Source organism: Catharus ustulatus, chromosome Z, assembly GCF_009819885.2.
Source record: "Catharus ustulatus isolate bCatUst1 chromosome Z, bCatUst1.pri.v2, whole genome shotgun sequence".
NCBI classification, from domain to species: Eukaryota; Metazoa; Chordata; class Aves; order Passeriformes; family Turdidae; genus Catharus; species Catharus ustulatus.
The window spans coordinates 42,598,128-42,615,059 of NC_046262.2; positions in this window are offsets into that span (position 1 = coordinate 42,598,128).

Genomic DNA, 16,932 nt, shown 5'->3' on the forward strand with positions numbered 1-16,932 from the left:
AGGGGAGAGACGGGGGGGGCCCGGCGCCGCCATTGCCGCGGCCCGGGGAGGAGAGGGGGGACCCGGGCCGCCCCTACCGCGGCCCGGGGAGGGGGGGGGAAGCCCGCGCCGCCATTGCTGCGGCCCGGGGAGTGGGGGGGAAGCCCGCGCCGCCATTGCTGCGGCCCGGGGAGGGGGGGGAAGCCGGCGCCGCCATTGCTGTGGCCCAGGGAGGGGGGGGGGGGAAGCGCGCGCCGCCATTGCTGCGGCTCGGGGAGCCGACAGGAGCCCCGCGCAAGCCATTGCCGCGGCTCGGGGAGCCGACGGGAGCCCCGCACAGCCATTGCCGCAGCTCGGGGAGCCGACGGGGTGCTTTGTCCCCGCCCGCCGCCGCCGCGGCAGGAGCGGGGAAACTCCGTCCCTGCCCGCCGCCGGCACCACGGGCGCGGGAAAGCTCCGTCCCCGCCCGCCGCCGCTGCCGTAGGGGCAGGGGAAGCTCCGTCCCTGCCTGCCACCGCGGGGCAGCGCCGACCCGGGGTGACCGAGCCCAGTGGCAGCGGCGGCCGGCCCCGAGCGGCAGCACCGGGCTGGGCCACCTGGCCCCGTCAGCGGCCCCTAGCGGGCCGAGCCTGCACAGCCTTAGCTCAGCCAGTAAACCCCGCCCTCCCGTGGTTCTGTTAGTAATTGCACGCGGGTCCTCGCTGCGAACGACAAAGCGGCTTATATTCGTGTGCGGCTTATCTATGGACAAAATCCGAAATATTTGCCAACACCCAGAGATGCGGCTTATAGTCAATGCGGCTTGTATTCGTGAATTTACTGTAATCAGAATTTTTGAACTCTGGCATTTAGATGTAAACTTCTTCTGGGTTTGGCTCTAATGCACAATTAAATTAAAATCCCTTCATTATTTTGTAGCTAGGAAGATGAGTATGTGTCCTCAATTGACCAGTAATTTATTGATAGAAATGGATGAATAGGGTGAGTTATTCTGCCTGCACTTAGACCCTTTTAACATAGACCAAGTGTGGAAACTTTTTGCTACGTTTTTGTTTTTTTCTTTTTGTGACTTATTGTGTAGTATTATTCAGACACTTTAGATAAGGTATTTTAGAAAGTGTGAGTAAGACATGCTGTAGAGTTCCATTATAATTACAGCACACAGTTCTGCAATGTCCTTATTCCTAGTAAGGACTGCCTTTATAAAGAAATTGAAGTATGCATTTTCCCTTAAAGGCAAGATCAGTTTTCCTTTCTTCCTACCCTGTCCCCATTTCAATACAAAATGTTAAAACAGTGGAAAAGATAAATTGCTCTTGTTTTGGGGGTATGGGATTCCTCTTCAATCTTAACTTTCTTTTTAACTTCTAGGGAAAGATTAATTAAATACTGAAAGAGCCCTACAAGCTTTATCCTCTAAGCGAACTTCAACTTGGGCTGAACTGGACTTCAAGAACTGACAAATTCTTGGCCAGGTTACTAATTACCACATTAATTATTTCCATTCATACAATTCCATATTAGCAAAATCAAACATTTTCATCTTGAAAGTTAGCATCTGTCAAGCAGGATTTCTCTCACGTGGGTCCAAATCCATTTTAAGGCACTTGAAATAAAACTTGGCTAAGACTATGACTTAAATCAGAGGGTTAGCTGTTATTTGTATGGAAGTTTATGTAGATCCCTAGTTCTGGCTTTACCTTTAACGGTGTTTCTAACACTTCAAAACATTTGCATCCTGTAAGGTTAATTCCACTATCCCTACCTGTCTGAAGAAAAAGAGTATCTTCCATCAGATCTTGCCCATTTTCACAGAATCACAGAATCACAGAGTTGTGGAGGTTGGAAAGGACCTTTGGACCTCATCTAATCCAACCCTGCTGCTAAGGCAAGCTTGCCTAGAGAAGGTTGCACAGAATCACATCACATCCCTGTGGATTTTGAACTTCTCTAGAAAAGGAAACTCCACAGCTTTCCTGAATAACCAGCGCTCAATCGCCCTCAAAGTTTCACCTCATACTGAAATGAATGAAACTTCTTGAGTTTTAGTTTGTGCCCATTGCACCTTGTCCTGCCACTGGCCACCATGAAAAAGAGTCTGTCCTTGTCTTCCTGACTTCAGCCCTGAAGATCTTTGCATGCACATATGCAAATTTGTATGCATGTATGTATATTTTTCTTCTTACATAAGTCTGAGAAAGGATTTTGCCATCAGAAAAAAGAATATTATTAAACAATTATACAATCATACTATCAATGGGGATGAAGGGAATGGCCTTGTCAGGCAAAAAAATGTTCTGGCAGTAACTAACTCCCTGTTTTCTTCACTTCAATAACAGTTTTCATTGACAACTTTGCCAATATTTGTTGAAAGAAATGTAATACAATAGTTCAATATAATAGCCTGGTTTCTTTCATCACCTGTGTCTACAGACCCTCAAGGTGAGACCCTGAAAAATCTTTGAAACAGATAGTGATCTCACAGAAATATAAAGGACCAATTTCCTCCTGCCAAGAAACAAAAAGAAATATAGATTTGTGATGGTTGGGTTCAAGGGTTAAACCAGAAAAGCAGGACATTCTCTCACACTGCAATGAGCAAGAATGAAGTTTTTATGAGACGAAAGAGATGAAAAAAATACACATGCAAACTTAGAAACCAAGCTGAATTTCAGATTTAGAGTCCAGATTCAAAGAAATTCAAAATTCTGATATAGCTGGATAGACTCTGATAGAAAATTCTGTTATTTTGGTCTCTCTCATACTATCCTGAAACATACTGAATTTGGTTTTCAACACTGAAAAGCTTAAAGTGTAATTTTTGTAATTATCAAACTGAAAGGCAACAGAAGTGACTGTTTGGATATTCATTCAAAACGTGTCATTTATGTAACATGCATTTGGTCCAATTCAAGCATTAGCAAAAATAATATGAATGTTCTGATGCAGCCTAAAAACTGATTGAAATTTTTCATATGGGTGGGTGTACAAAGATAAAATTGCATATGTTCAGCCATAATCTGGGGAGTCTGGACATACACCTATAATATTTTTTATTTTATTTTATTTTATTTTATTTTATTTTATTTTATTTTATTTTATTTTATTTTATTTTATTTTTTATTTAATAATGAGTAATGACTTTTTAGTATGGGGATAATTGCTGCTTCAGAATTCTGACAGGGAATTTGTCCATTCCAAGCATTGCTTATAAATGTAGTAATGCATAGCGCTAGAAGTCCATATCCTTCTGTTAGGATATAAAGGAAATGCAAGGACAGAGGAAAAATGCATGACATGGGAGGAGAGGAGAGGAGAGGAGAGGAGAGGAGAGGAGAGGAGAGGAGAGGAGAGGAGAGGAGAGGAGAGGAGAGGAGAGGAGAGGAGAGGAGAGGAGAGGAGAGGAGAGGAGAGGAGAGGAGAGGAGAGGAGAGGAGAGGAGAGGAGAGGAGAGGAGAGGAGAGGAGAGGAGAGGAGAGGAGAGGAGAGGAGAGGAGAGGAGAGGAGAGGAGAGGAGAGGAGCAATTACTGGTTTCAAAGTTTTATTTCCTTTAAAAAAAAAAAAAAATATATATATATATATATATATATATGTATATATCCTTTACTACTTTCTCAGCCTCCCCTCATTCCTTCAAAATTCTGGGAACATATACATGTAAATTCTTCCTATTCCTCTGTAAGTGCCCTTGGACCATCTAGTCCAGCCCATCAATTCTTTCAGGGAGTTGGGGTGTGAAATTATCTATGTAGGAGGAAAAATGAGACCTGGGATAAGAAAGAGGAAAGTGCAGTGAGCAGACTCCACTGCAGTCTACACCAGAACATATTTCACATAGCTGGAGAAACAAATTCGTAATCAGCTTGCAAATTTTAAAACACTTACTGTTTGCGAAACCAGTAATAAAAAAAAATTCTTTCAGATCTGTTCCAAAGCAAGAGTACATAAAATTTAGTTGTAGGGTATGAAATTACTTCTGCCTTTTACACACATAATAGGATACACACTATAATTGCACGACAACACATTATTTCTCAAATAGTATAAAATGTACTTCTTGACACTATAATCTTAAATAGTCTATATTTTTCTCTGGAGTTTTAATGCACCTATCATGCTGTACTGAATACTACTATATGCAATCTGGACTTGGAGCCCATTAAAGTAATTTAGACAAAAGGTACACTGTAAATGATTCTTACACAACATAAAGCTGAGTAAAATAGCAAGAGGAGCAGTGGAAATGTTTTGATATGCACACAGTTTTTAGGCACATTTTAACTGCAAGTTGCTTAACTACCTATTGAACTTCAGAAATATTTTGCTGCCTTGTGACAGGGAATACTTTACTCAGTCTACACACTAAATTAGTAGATTATGTAGATTAGCAAATTTATCACAGATGGAGACAAATTATGTCTTTTACTAGGATTAATTAAGCAAAGGAAATGAGAGAGGCAACCAGTGACTACCCCCGATTCCTAAATTCCCCTCAATCTTTCCTATGCTCCGGTTACACCTGCCTCTTATGTGAAATAAGAGCCTGTGGCTAACCAGATTTTACCGCACTACTAATCATCTAAAACTTCAGTATCTAGTCCACATTCATCACCTAGACTCTAGTCAGTGAAGAAAAAGAATCCTCTTCAGCAAACAATTTATCCAGTTTTGAAATGGGGCTCTAAAAGCGTTGAGATTAACTGCATTCAGAAGGAGTCTAACTTATTACATGAACTGAAGAAGGAGTCAGGTCAAATTCATCTGTTAAAAAGCCCCAGTCTTGATCTGATTCAGGTGATGTTAATATCAGGTTAAATAATCACTGGCACTTGTCTACCTGACATAAACCTTTAGAGGACCATTGCAACACCACTACCCACCACAGTTTTTCCAATGAGGAAGATGGCATTGGGCGTAATCTCTGCACAGGTTAAGCAGCACTACCTATGAGAAACCACTCTGCTATTACAGCTGAGTAGATAAAAATTAATTATACATGCATTTACTGAGTGACATCAGGGTATAAGCAATGGCAGTAAAGCATTGAAATCATGATTACACAAAAGGAGAGTAGTTAAATTCTCCATGAATATGGCTCATCTGACCAAGCCCTCTGACAAGACATGTCCCGGTATGAAAACCCTTCATTCAGTTTTCTAATACTCAGTCTCCACAGAATACACTTACTGAGTATCACACACCTTCTACACACATACATCTTTAGCTCTGTGAAAATACAAAAGAGTGTCTGCTCTCACTCTCTACAATATTAAGTATCTTCCAAGTTATGACAAAATGCCTCCAAACAGTGTATGGTTTTCTTACAACTTCTTTTCACTTTGATGTGTACCATGTTGTCAAGCGTTCTTCTCTTTCATCAGTCCAATGATTAAAAGGACCAGGCTGACACCCACATATTGTCATCACTGGATGGTGTCCAGTAACAGTGTGAATGGGTGCATCCTGTCTGAAATCCCTCCAAAGTTTGTATTCTCTGTGAAGCTTTAATTCAGGTGGGCTAGCTAACTCTTTTTCCCCCCTCTTTTTTGTCTCAATTTTTCATGTAATTTTAAACATTACCAGAGTGTGTAGCCCTCTCATTCTTTTCCTCAGTAGCCAGCCACCATAAGTGGTATAAGTGTCTTCCCACGTGTTTCACTTGTAAATACAGTAGGCATCCCTACTGTAGCATTTGCCACTGGCAACTCAAAATGAATTATTCCAGCAATGCCAGACATGTAACTATGTAACTCTGATGTCACATCCAAGATGTTCATCAAAAGTTAACCATGGTATTATTTGTTATCATTTACGTGTTATCTACTTGTATTTGTTGCAAACTCACAACAGCTCTCAATACAAACTTTCAGTTTGTTCTACATATGTAAGCATATAATCATAAAAAAATAATTCTTATTAATGTTTAGTGCAAAAGGAAAAGTAGAGTTTCAAAATTTTACAAATAAAAAGGTTGTAAGATTGTATATGCAAGAAGCCAGTTTAAAGCTCAGGATTGTCCACATGCCTGATTTCTCATAGGTTCTCATTTCTCATACAGCCTACAGTGGAATTTGAGGAAATGGGTGCTCACTGGGGAATTATTTTAGTATTTGCTTCAGTTCCAAGCTTATTTTAAGCTCAGACTAACTGCCATCGTGGTGACTTTTACCAGCATGTAGAAGGAAATAGAACTGTGATAGAGCCCCCAGACACCTTGGCCATACTTGGGAGCTCTCTGGTGGGCTAATTATCAAACGATATTTCATCTTAGCTATTGAGTTCCGTATTACAAAAACAAAGAAATAAACAAACAAAAACTATTAAAAACTATTATTTGATAGAATACATTAAACAGGACTAGAGTAGTTCTTGGTTTTGTCCATTGCATATGGAATCAAAAGAAGTAGTGAATCCTTTCATGCTTTTTACCTTGCTTCAATGACTCAACACCTCAAATTCAGTTTCTGGCAACAGGTGATGAAAAAGCTTTGTTTGGTATCCTGAGCCACATCCTTTTCCCACATGCCATTCAGACAGCTAGTGGTATCTTGCAACCAGCTCTCTGACAATGTCCTTTGGAGACAAGTGGAGATATTCTTGAGCAGCAGAGTTACATGGGAGAGGCCTATGAAAGAAGGAGTGAGAGTTACAAAGAAAGAAGTTCATTAAGAGAATAAGGCATGAAGAGTTTTCTACTAAAAGACTGGCGATGATACCAGATGTGTCTGTCTGGACAAAACTGCAACACCTTGATACTTGGTGGTTTGATTCCTTGACACTATTGTAACCCCCAGATCTTGATAAAGGTGAAGACACAATCCAACTGTTGTTTTACAGTATAGAGTAAAAATTAAACTGGGAAACACTAATAACATAGCTCTATTTGTAAGATTGTTTATCACAGAAGATATACAGTAGTTTCACGAATACAAGCCGCACGGATTATAAGCCGCACCCCCGGTGCCTCGACAATGTTGCTGTCTTTGTCAATAGATAAGCCGCACCCCGAATATTAGCCGCAATTTCGTTCGTCGCGAGAATCCGTGCGCAGCTTTCACAAACTGGCCAATTAGTAACAGGATCACGGCATAGCGGGCTTTACTGGCTCGGGGCGGGGCCAGGCAGGCTCGGCCCGCTCATGGTTGCCGACGGGGCCGGCTGGGTGGTGCTGCAGCTGCCGCCGGGCTCACTGGCCCCCCTCTCCCGTCAGCACCACCCCGCCGCTGCGTTTACGTACTCGCCCTGCCGGCGGGCCAGCCACTGCCGCCACTGGCAGGCATGCCGGCCGCGTCGCCGCTGCGTTCACGTAGTCGCCCTGCTGGTGGGCCAGGCACTGCCGCCGCTGGCAGGCATGCCGGCCGCGTCGCCGCTGCGTTGTTTACGTAGTCGCCCTGCCGGCGGGCCAGGCACTGCCGCCGCTGGCAGGCACGCCGGCCGCGTCGCCGCTGCGTTGTTTACGTAGTCGCCCTGCCGGCGGGCCAGGCACTGCCGCCGCTGGCAGGCACGCCGGCCGCGTCGCCGCTGCGTTGTTTACGTAGTCGCCCTGCCGGCGGGCCAGGCACTGCCGCCGCTGGCAGGCACGCCGGCCGCATCGCCGCTGCGTTGTTTACGTAGTCGCCCTGCCGGCGGGCCAGGCACTGCCGCCGCTGGCAGGCACGCCGGCCGCGTCGCCGCTGCGTTGTTTACGTAGTCGCCCTGCCGGCGGGCCAGGCACTGCCGCCGCTGGCAGGCATGCCGGCCGCCTCGCCGCTGCGTTGTTTACGTAGTCGCCCTGCCGGCGGGCCAGGCACTGCCGCCGCTGGCAGGCATGCCGGCCGCCTCACCGTTGCGTTGTTTACGTAGTCGCCCTGCCGGCGGGCCAGGCACTGCCGCCGCTGGCAGGCATGCCGGCCGCCTCGCCGCTGCGTTGTTTACGTAGTCGCCCTGCCGGCGGGCCAGGCACTGCCGCCGCTGGCAGGCATGCCGGCCGCCTCGCCGCTGCGTTGTTTACGTAGTCGCCCTGCCGGCGGGCCAGGCACTGCCGCCGCTGGCAGGCATGCCGGCCGCCTCGCCGCTGCGTTGTTTACGTAGTCGCCCTGCCGGCGGGCCAGGCACTGCCGCCGCTGCCAGGCATGCCGGCCGCCTCGCCGCTGTGTTGTTTACGTAGTCGCCCTGCCGGCGGGCCAGGCACTGCCGCCGCTGGCAGGCATGCCGGCCGCCTCGCCGCTGCGTTGTTTACGTAGTCGCCCTGCCGGCGGGCCAGGCACTGCCGCCGCTTCCAGGCTCGCTGGCCGCCCCCTCCCATCTCCACCGCCGCCGCGTTTCCTCGCCCTGGCCGGCACTGCATGCCCACACACCGCCGGGCTCCCCCACGCTGCTGGCCCCGATTCTGCTGGGCTTCCCCCGCTGCCAGGTAGCCCCACCCGCCGGCCTTCCTGCTTCTGCCATGCTTCCCTGCAGTGCTAGCCCCAGTTCTCCCGGGCTCCCCCGCCATGCTGGCTCAGGCTCAGCCGCCCGCCCCCCACACTGCAGGCCCCGCCTCTGCCAGGCTTTCCCACCTCTGCCGGGGCCGGCCGGGCTCCAGCTTGGCTTGGGGCTGCCGCGGGCTCTCACTTCCGTGTTGGCAGCTTTTAGAATTTTGTTAATAGATTAGCCGCCCCGGAATTTTAGCCGCACTTCCGGGTTTCCACCAAAATTTTGGTCAAATTGGTGCGGCTTGTATTCGTGAAATTACTGTACAAATATACCCTTAATTTTGATGATACAAGATAAATCTTTATACTGAAGATTTAAACAACTATAAATAAAGTAGTTATTTTGCAGATATCAGATACATTCACATTTTCATCTTAACATATTGCCAGTCTTTTTGTCTTAATTTATGTGCTTAGACTCCTTGTCGTATTTCCTACTTCCTTGAGGTTTTTTGATAAGTACAATACAAGATAAACACTTGCAAAAACTCCCTTTTTATTTGAGGGGAATGAGGGCATTTCTGCAAAACACCTTGTGACTCAAAAAAATAAACAAATAGATACCAAATTGATAAACAAAATAAATATTAACAGGAATAAATCCAACCTATGCACTTTGTATCAGTTTAAGGTTTCTCCTTGCAACCATAGTTTATTATCCTGCAATAGCCCATTTTATAAGTAATTAATCAATTAAATAATTAACCTGGAGAAAAAGAGGAGCACTTGCAACTCTCACTCAATAGTTGTGCAAGAAAAATACTTTCTAATGTTTCCACAGATACCAATGCAAATCACCTCTTTGTTCAAACAAGCCTCACCTGAAAGCTTGAGGGGGGAACTTGCCCTTATGAAGGATAAAAATTTTGCCTTAAGAAGAAAAGGATTATCCAGGAATTTAGGGCCTAATTTACACAAACTGTAACAATCCACTTTCCCCTGTCCTACTGCTTAGTTTGTGGATCCTGCTACAATCCAAGAGGAGGAACAGGTATTTCTGACCAACCTATTTCCCACTCCACAACACCATAGACCTCTATTAACTGCTGTCAGTCATTATCTTTAGAAGCCCATAGGAAAGAGAAGTAATGCAAGAATTCAGTGGAAGAAGAAAAGTGTGTTAACACACTAGTGGGCTATATTAACTTTATGTCAGTACATGACTAAATAGAAAGGTTCATGATCCATCCCATGTCATGGCCTCTCAAACTGTTGGTGCTGGAATCCTGAGATCTCCTGAGCCGGGTGACTGCCATAAAAAATTTGTCTTCAGCACTCATAAATGCACTAAAAGCACATCTTGTCATTACTGATAAAACTACGTCTTTAAACTTAATCATATTAAGGAAAAAACACTTTCAGATCCACAAAGACAAGGATCAGATTGCTACTATTTAATAGATTTAATGTAGTGCAACCACAACAAGTGGTTTACACAGAAACACAGTATCAGGGGAAAATACATATTCATTTCTTTAATAAGATTTTGCAGGAGAAAATCAAGAGAGTATGTTGATCCAATTATCAACAAGACTGTGTGGGATGGGTCACTTCTGGACACATAGACAGACAGACTGAGGAATGAGATGCTGAAAAGTAGTACATGAAGGAGCATGGGGATACTGGTCAATGGAAAGTCTACAACTTACTCGTGAGGGGAAGTGAGGAGTGGGCACTGATGTCTCCTCTCTGGTGAGCAGTGACAGGACCTGAAAGAATGGCATGAAACTGCTGGGGGCATTAGGTTGGATACCAGGGGAAGGTTTTTCAGGATGTGGTTGGTCATGCAACAGGTTCCCCAGGAAAGTGGTCAAGGCACTAAATCCCCAGGGTTCAAGAACAGTTCGCATAATGCTCTCAGCCAAGTGATGTGATTCTTAGGTTTGTCCTGTACAAGACCAGGAGCTGAACTCGATTCTTAGAAATCCCTTGAAATTCAGGATATTCTATGCTTCTATGATGGTCTTATACTCCTTTAGAATTTATGGGAACTTTACTATTCGGAATAAAGTTGAAGCTCCAGAGCCCACTGCACCCTCTTCCCAGTGGGAAGTCAGCCACAAAGGTGGGGCAATACACTCCTATGAAAACTATCTGAAAAATGGGACATTAACTCAGAAACAAGAGATGAGGCAAGTCAGTGCATTGTCTGAGAGATTTGAGGAGTACCTGATACAGTCTAAAGCCTCTGTTCAGTCTGTCTTCTCTTTATGAATAGAGAATCCCATGGGACACATGTGCTCCCATTAATATATGAAGGGGCAACTAGAGCAGTTGATCTAGTCTTCTTTGGGTTACTCCACAGAGGCTTGTAAATATTTCCTCATATTGCAACTTATTAAAAAACCTTTAAGATATAACCAATGCCCCAAGGAAGTTACAGTGTATGGGGAGAAGACTGACACATCTAGAGGGAAAATTGAACACTAAATTCGATGTTCTTGAAAACAGTCTTCCAATTGCTCTACCAGGATGAGTAGCAGATATAAATAATATCTTGACAACAAAGTATGGCATATATCCTTCCTTAACTAATATTATTTTTCATATCTGATTAGCAGCTAAAAAAGTAGTTAATATGCTGTAAAATAATTTTGTTGTAAAATCATGATCTTTCCTTGTAAAAAAATTAACAAAACCCATTATAGTTCTGCAGTAAGAGCTGCCAGGTCAGTTTATTTACAGGTTCCATGAAACTTCTCAGGTCTGATTTGCAAGTATGTGCAACTATATATAAATATGTTTTAGGATTTCTTTATCCCACTATGACCATACCTTCACCAATTAAACACATTGAATTAATATATCTTGAACTTTCTATTGCAGAGAATGACTGGTGGGATGCCCCAGAAAAGAAGGAAATAAGGTTTCTGTGTTCAGAAAAGGATGGTGTTCTCTGCAGGTGTTTGGTTTGAATGTTTTATATTTCTGACTACCAGAAATGACACAAATGTAGTTAGAGAAAATTTTCTTCTATGCATAAACTTGAAAAATCTAGAAAGATTTTCTAAAAACTTCTACTGCAGGAAAAAAAAAACCTCTGTGTCAGTTATACTATTACAACAGCAAGTATCGGGAAATGCATAGTAAGATTTTTTAAATTTCCATGTTTAGTCTGAGATATATTACAATGCCTGGGTTAAGGTCCATACTGTCATTGGTTATACTCACTGCAACTGGTACACTTCCAAGATGTATGTCTAGGCAAATTGCAAAATGTCTAGGCAAGCAGGGCCTAGACACAATCACATGAAGATCCATGTGTTTCCACCAAAAACATGGGGAGACAAACTGTGTCTGGACACTCCCCTGAAACATCATCTCAAAAGCATCCTAGTAATGCTGTGGCGCTGTCTCAGAGATGCAGACAGGAAGGAGGTCCATACGCTTCTAAATTTTCAGCCATGATTTACCACACCACTTTTAGTGTTCAGCAAGTCTGGATGCTGAAATTTAAAAAGTGTTTCTACACAGTTACTGGAACAGCAAGAAAAATATTTTTTGAAAGGAACTTGTGAATATCATAATCAATACTATTGACACCACAGTTGTTACTGTATTTTTTAATACATGCTATTGTACATGCTGCTGGCAGAGAGGAGGCTGGAATGGCCTCTGTCTTGGACAGCCAGAGGGGCTGCTGGCAGCAGCGTGCCGCTGACAGGCTTTAGCTGCAGCAGTGCCTGGAGACCTCCCCACTGCTCATTGCCTTACTGACTGTATTCCATTTGGTTACTAAGGCACACTTTCTCTCGACTGTCTCCTGCAGTCTACTCCCCTTTGCACCCTGGTGTGGGCTGCGTACAGCACTTGCCTGGAAGCCCTCAAGGCCAGGTTGAGCAGAGGGACAGCCCGGTCTAGTGGAAGCTGTCCCTACCTATGTCACAGGATAAGAAACAGATGGCCTTTAGGTGTTTTCCAGCTCAAACCATTCTATGACTCTGATTCCCACAGCACTCAAAGAGCAAAAAGCCACTTGAATGTCAACGGGAAGACAAGCCAGAGGGGACTCTGGGAAAAGAGCATGGTTCTGGTACACAGCAAATAAACGCATAACACAGAAATACCCTAGAGGAGCACAGAGCTGTTCATTGCTGCTGGCCTGGCTTGGTGGGACCACAGTGAGTAGGGCCCACTTTGCAGCCACATAGCAGCCCCTGATGGCCAGACCAGCCCACCTAGGGCACTGCAGCCTAGGCCAGACTCTTCAGCTCCCCTGAACCATGGCTGGAGGAACCCAATTGGCAGTGCACCCTGTGAGTCATGGGCTGAGCCCTGTATGCCCACAGTATGTCCTGCCTGCCAGGTCCCTCGGTTGGGCACCTGCCCGGACCTACCACCTCCCAGTTCCAGGCACAAGGATCCAAGCATACAGGAAACTGCTAATAATCCTAGACTTGTTAGTCCTCCCTAGCTTTTCATGCACCAATGTGTTTGGAAAGTTTTGCCTGCTATTCATAAAATTGTAATTACAGTATACATCAAACAGCTTTTCCAAAATGTTAAGCATTCACCCTCCTGAATGATAACAATGTCACATATAGATGGCAAATTAGGACACTTGTTTATACATTTCTTCAGCTTTGTGGTCTTCCACTGTATGTGGAACTTACAGTAACTTACCCTCTCAAACTTTTTAGCCAACTCATGCCACATAGAAAATGCATCTGAAATGTCCACTGAAGAGCTGGGAATTGAATGCAGGCAGCAAACAACAATGATGACAAATTTTTCTTTTTGTTTATAACTTGTAGCATACTGTTGTTTTTGAATACACATTTCAGCACTGAATATATTAACATTTACTCAAGCAGGAATCAAGAGTGAAAGTCATTAGTACCCTCTACTGGTTTACTTTATAGCAGCAGGCAATCTGTGTGTCCTCTTCCTAGTGGCTTCTGTACAACTCATCTTCTTAATAGGATCTATGGCTAATTAAGAGAGATAATTATTCCTGAATAATTTACAAAAAAAATTTAAAAAAAATTTAAAAGGATATGAGGTGGAATTATAAAAAGAAATTAAAAGCTGGGCACAGTCTGATAGGTGGATTACTCAGAGCAAAGCCCAGCTTGGAGTCTGTTACAAAGCCACACTAATCCAGCTGATTGTACCAGAAGAAAAGTGACCATGGTCTCTCTGCTGCTTTACAGGAGTAATGTTCCAGGACTTTTAAAACTCCCTGCTTTCATGCCTTTAAAAAAACACTTAAACACTATGATCATGGTGATTTTCCCATTAACTGCCCATTAGCTTTGCTTGCTTTCTATAAAAGCCAGTCTTGATCATGTAGTGATAAGACTATCAATGCAATAGATAGAGATGTGCAGAAACTCACTGTTTGTATTGTAAAAGCTACCTGCTTCTCACCACCAGCCATCCAACACACACCAAGCCTCCTGGGTGAACACATTGGTCAGCTCAATCCCTACTTCAAGGTCCTAAATAAAAGAGTGGTGGCCTTTATTCTGTGGGACATGGTATTCCAACAAGGCACAGAGATACATCTCTGAATCAGAGAGTCACAGTGGGAAATAAAGGACTGAAGAGAGAGGTGCTAAAAGCAAGTGAGGAAGATACACCGAACATTTCGTGCTACATTTTCGCAGTCTGGAACATAAACAATCTCTGTTCTCTCCATTGCTGACTAGAGAGGAAAAGAGCTTTCCAACTAACTAAATTATTTCTGGATGGTTTAACATATCTGTGATGATAATCAAAAGGAAAGATTATATAACAGTCATCATTCTGTAACAAGAAATCACAACCTGTTATGACCCACTGAGCTCCTTTGAAATCTCCTGCTTGAGCCTTTTGCTCAGTCGCTCCAGGGGAGCAGCAAACCAGATCAACAAAAGATTAAGTGATTGAGAAGGAATACAGAAAAACTTGGTAACTCCAAACATCCTTCAGCTTTCACAAGTAGTTAATTTCTTCCTGTAAGTGCTTAGAAGATGTACGGAGAGAAAAATTAGAATGATACAGTTTATTTAATATCTTAGCAAAAAGCTAATGTGCAGTACCTGCTGACAAAGTTTAGGGTAACACCATAGGAAATACCAATATGAAACAATAATTTTAGCTTGCCAAGATTATTCCATTTCTATAGTGATGCAGCAAAACTGTTAAAATTTTTAAGGGTAGCAGTCTCTAGGAGGCAAGAAGGGCACTATAGTCCAAGTAAAAGGAGGCGCCTTCAACCTTTCTATTCTGTACATTTCGTTTTAGAAACAAACCTTAAGCCTGAGTAGACGGCAAATGTATTTCTGCTTTATTGTTTGTGTATTATTTCTGTTAATGACAAAAGTACCTAAAGATTCCAAAGACGGTCAGCACACACAATTCTAGATACTGGGTAAGCATATTTAACTTAAGGTAAACTGACAAGCCTTAATAATTCATGATGAGTTCATATTTTGATACAAAAATAGTATCAGTATCCACTGTTTCAGGAATATCAGAGGACACTTTTAGCAAAACTGTGAACTACACCCTAATCTTGTGCTAAACTAGTCTCTTAGTCAAGAGCTACTCTCCCTGCCTCAAATCTAGGTACTGGCAGTGTAGACAGACATGAAGATGGAATTCTATACAGGATGTGTGTTTGTCTATTCAGATGTCACCCCACAAAATAATGAGATCTGAACTGAAGAGCTTTAACTTAAGAATAAGCAGACAAAAACAGATATGAATGTAACTTGAAAAAAGAAAAATTTATTTTCTTTTTAATGGAGAACACATCTTTCATTAACCTACCATGACTTAAGCCTCTTTCTGAATAAAATTTACATCTTCATATTTACTTTGCTTCTGTGAATCTGCAACTGCATTTCACATCATTTTGAAGTCCCTTAAAAATATCAATTAAATAATTTCTTTTCTGAATGTCAAGAACTATAGTGTCAGTTTCATCATGTAAAAAGCTGCAGTCACTGTTTAAGTATGGAAAGTTCTGTCTGTTTTTCACAAGTATTAAAGGAACTATTTTCTTTAGGGATTTTGCACTAGTGTCCATAGCTTCCTTTATCATCAGCTATTTGTGTGATTAAGTGCCTTGCTTAGTGGTAAATTACAGAAAGTGAAAAAAATGAGAGAAAACAGAGATAATTAACAAGACTGAAGACAGATTTTGAGCTTGTAGCATGACTTACAGAAAGTAAGGTGAGGAATGCTACTCTCATTTTAAAGAACCTAAATTTAAAGAAATTCCAGTTTTAAATTCTTTCAACCTGCTGAGACATCTCACATCTTCAGAAAAATCTTCCAATCATTACAATTGAAAAAATGCAATTAGAGGCATAAAACCCAAAAAACTCTTCAGCAAAAGGACTCCATAATCTGCACACCTTGCTACACCCATTAAGCCACACCCACAATGAGTAAAATTTCCGTGTCCAAAAGAAGTGGCTGTGCATGATACCATCTACAACCTAATGTCATTGATCTGACAGGCATCTTAGCTCTTGGTGAGCACTAGTAGTTGCTCCTCCACTGTGTTTATTTTTACATAAGGGTGATTTTAGGGTATGAATCTGAATTAAACATTCTACAAAAGGCTGTGATTGACAAAACCGGAAGGAAGTGCTCCTTGGCACAATCCAGTAGGCCAGAGCATGAATCTGAACCAATACTTGGCCTGATTTGGATCAAGATCTCATATAAATTTTACATGTCTCTGGACAATGCCTGAATTACACAGTAACATGCACTTTCTGTTTCTCTATTTCTGTCTTTCTCTACCTGAGGCTATTTTGCTTCACACAGCTAAAAAGAATTTCCTAGGAAAATTGGTAAGAAGTAGTAGAAGAGATAATAGAGCACGCATCTAGTTAGTCTAACCCCCAGCTCCATAAAATATTCATAGAAAATTAAATAACTTCACCGAAGAATAAAACTCAAGCCTGGAGTACCTAATAAAAGTGTGTTGTATTGGATCTCTTCTCCAGATCAAAAAATAAAGGCACTTGAGAATCTACCCCATTTAATGTTCTATCCATTAGTTTAAACAAAATAACTTTCATGTTTTGGTTTTTTCTCATTTCATAAGATTGACCCCAGCTTTAGGATAGGGTTTGCTGCTGAGTAGCATTAGATGTTTCCTTCTATTTTGAGCTTAACTAGCTACTTAACTGTGTAAAGAAGAATCACACTTTTGCTCCCCTCCTCAGCATTCTCTACTTCAGGTAGGACAGCTCTTTACTCATATTGCTGGATCCAGTGAAATTCTTCTTTGGATTGAAACTTACCAATCTTTGCTAGAGAAGGCACTTACTGTTCCAAGTAAGCCTAATGGCTGAAAAGACATACACAAGCTGCCGGAACAGTTGGCTATATTGAAGACTTGTCCAGGGACAGGGAATTATATCTAAATAGCATGTAAAGACTGAATTTGTTGACTTCAGTGTCATAACACTTCAAATAAATTTTAATTCCTGGGCGTATTCAGTTGAAAAATATTTGTATGTCAAATACGTTTCAGTACAATATTTAAGTTGATGC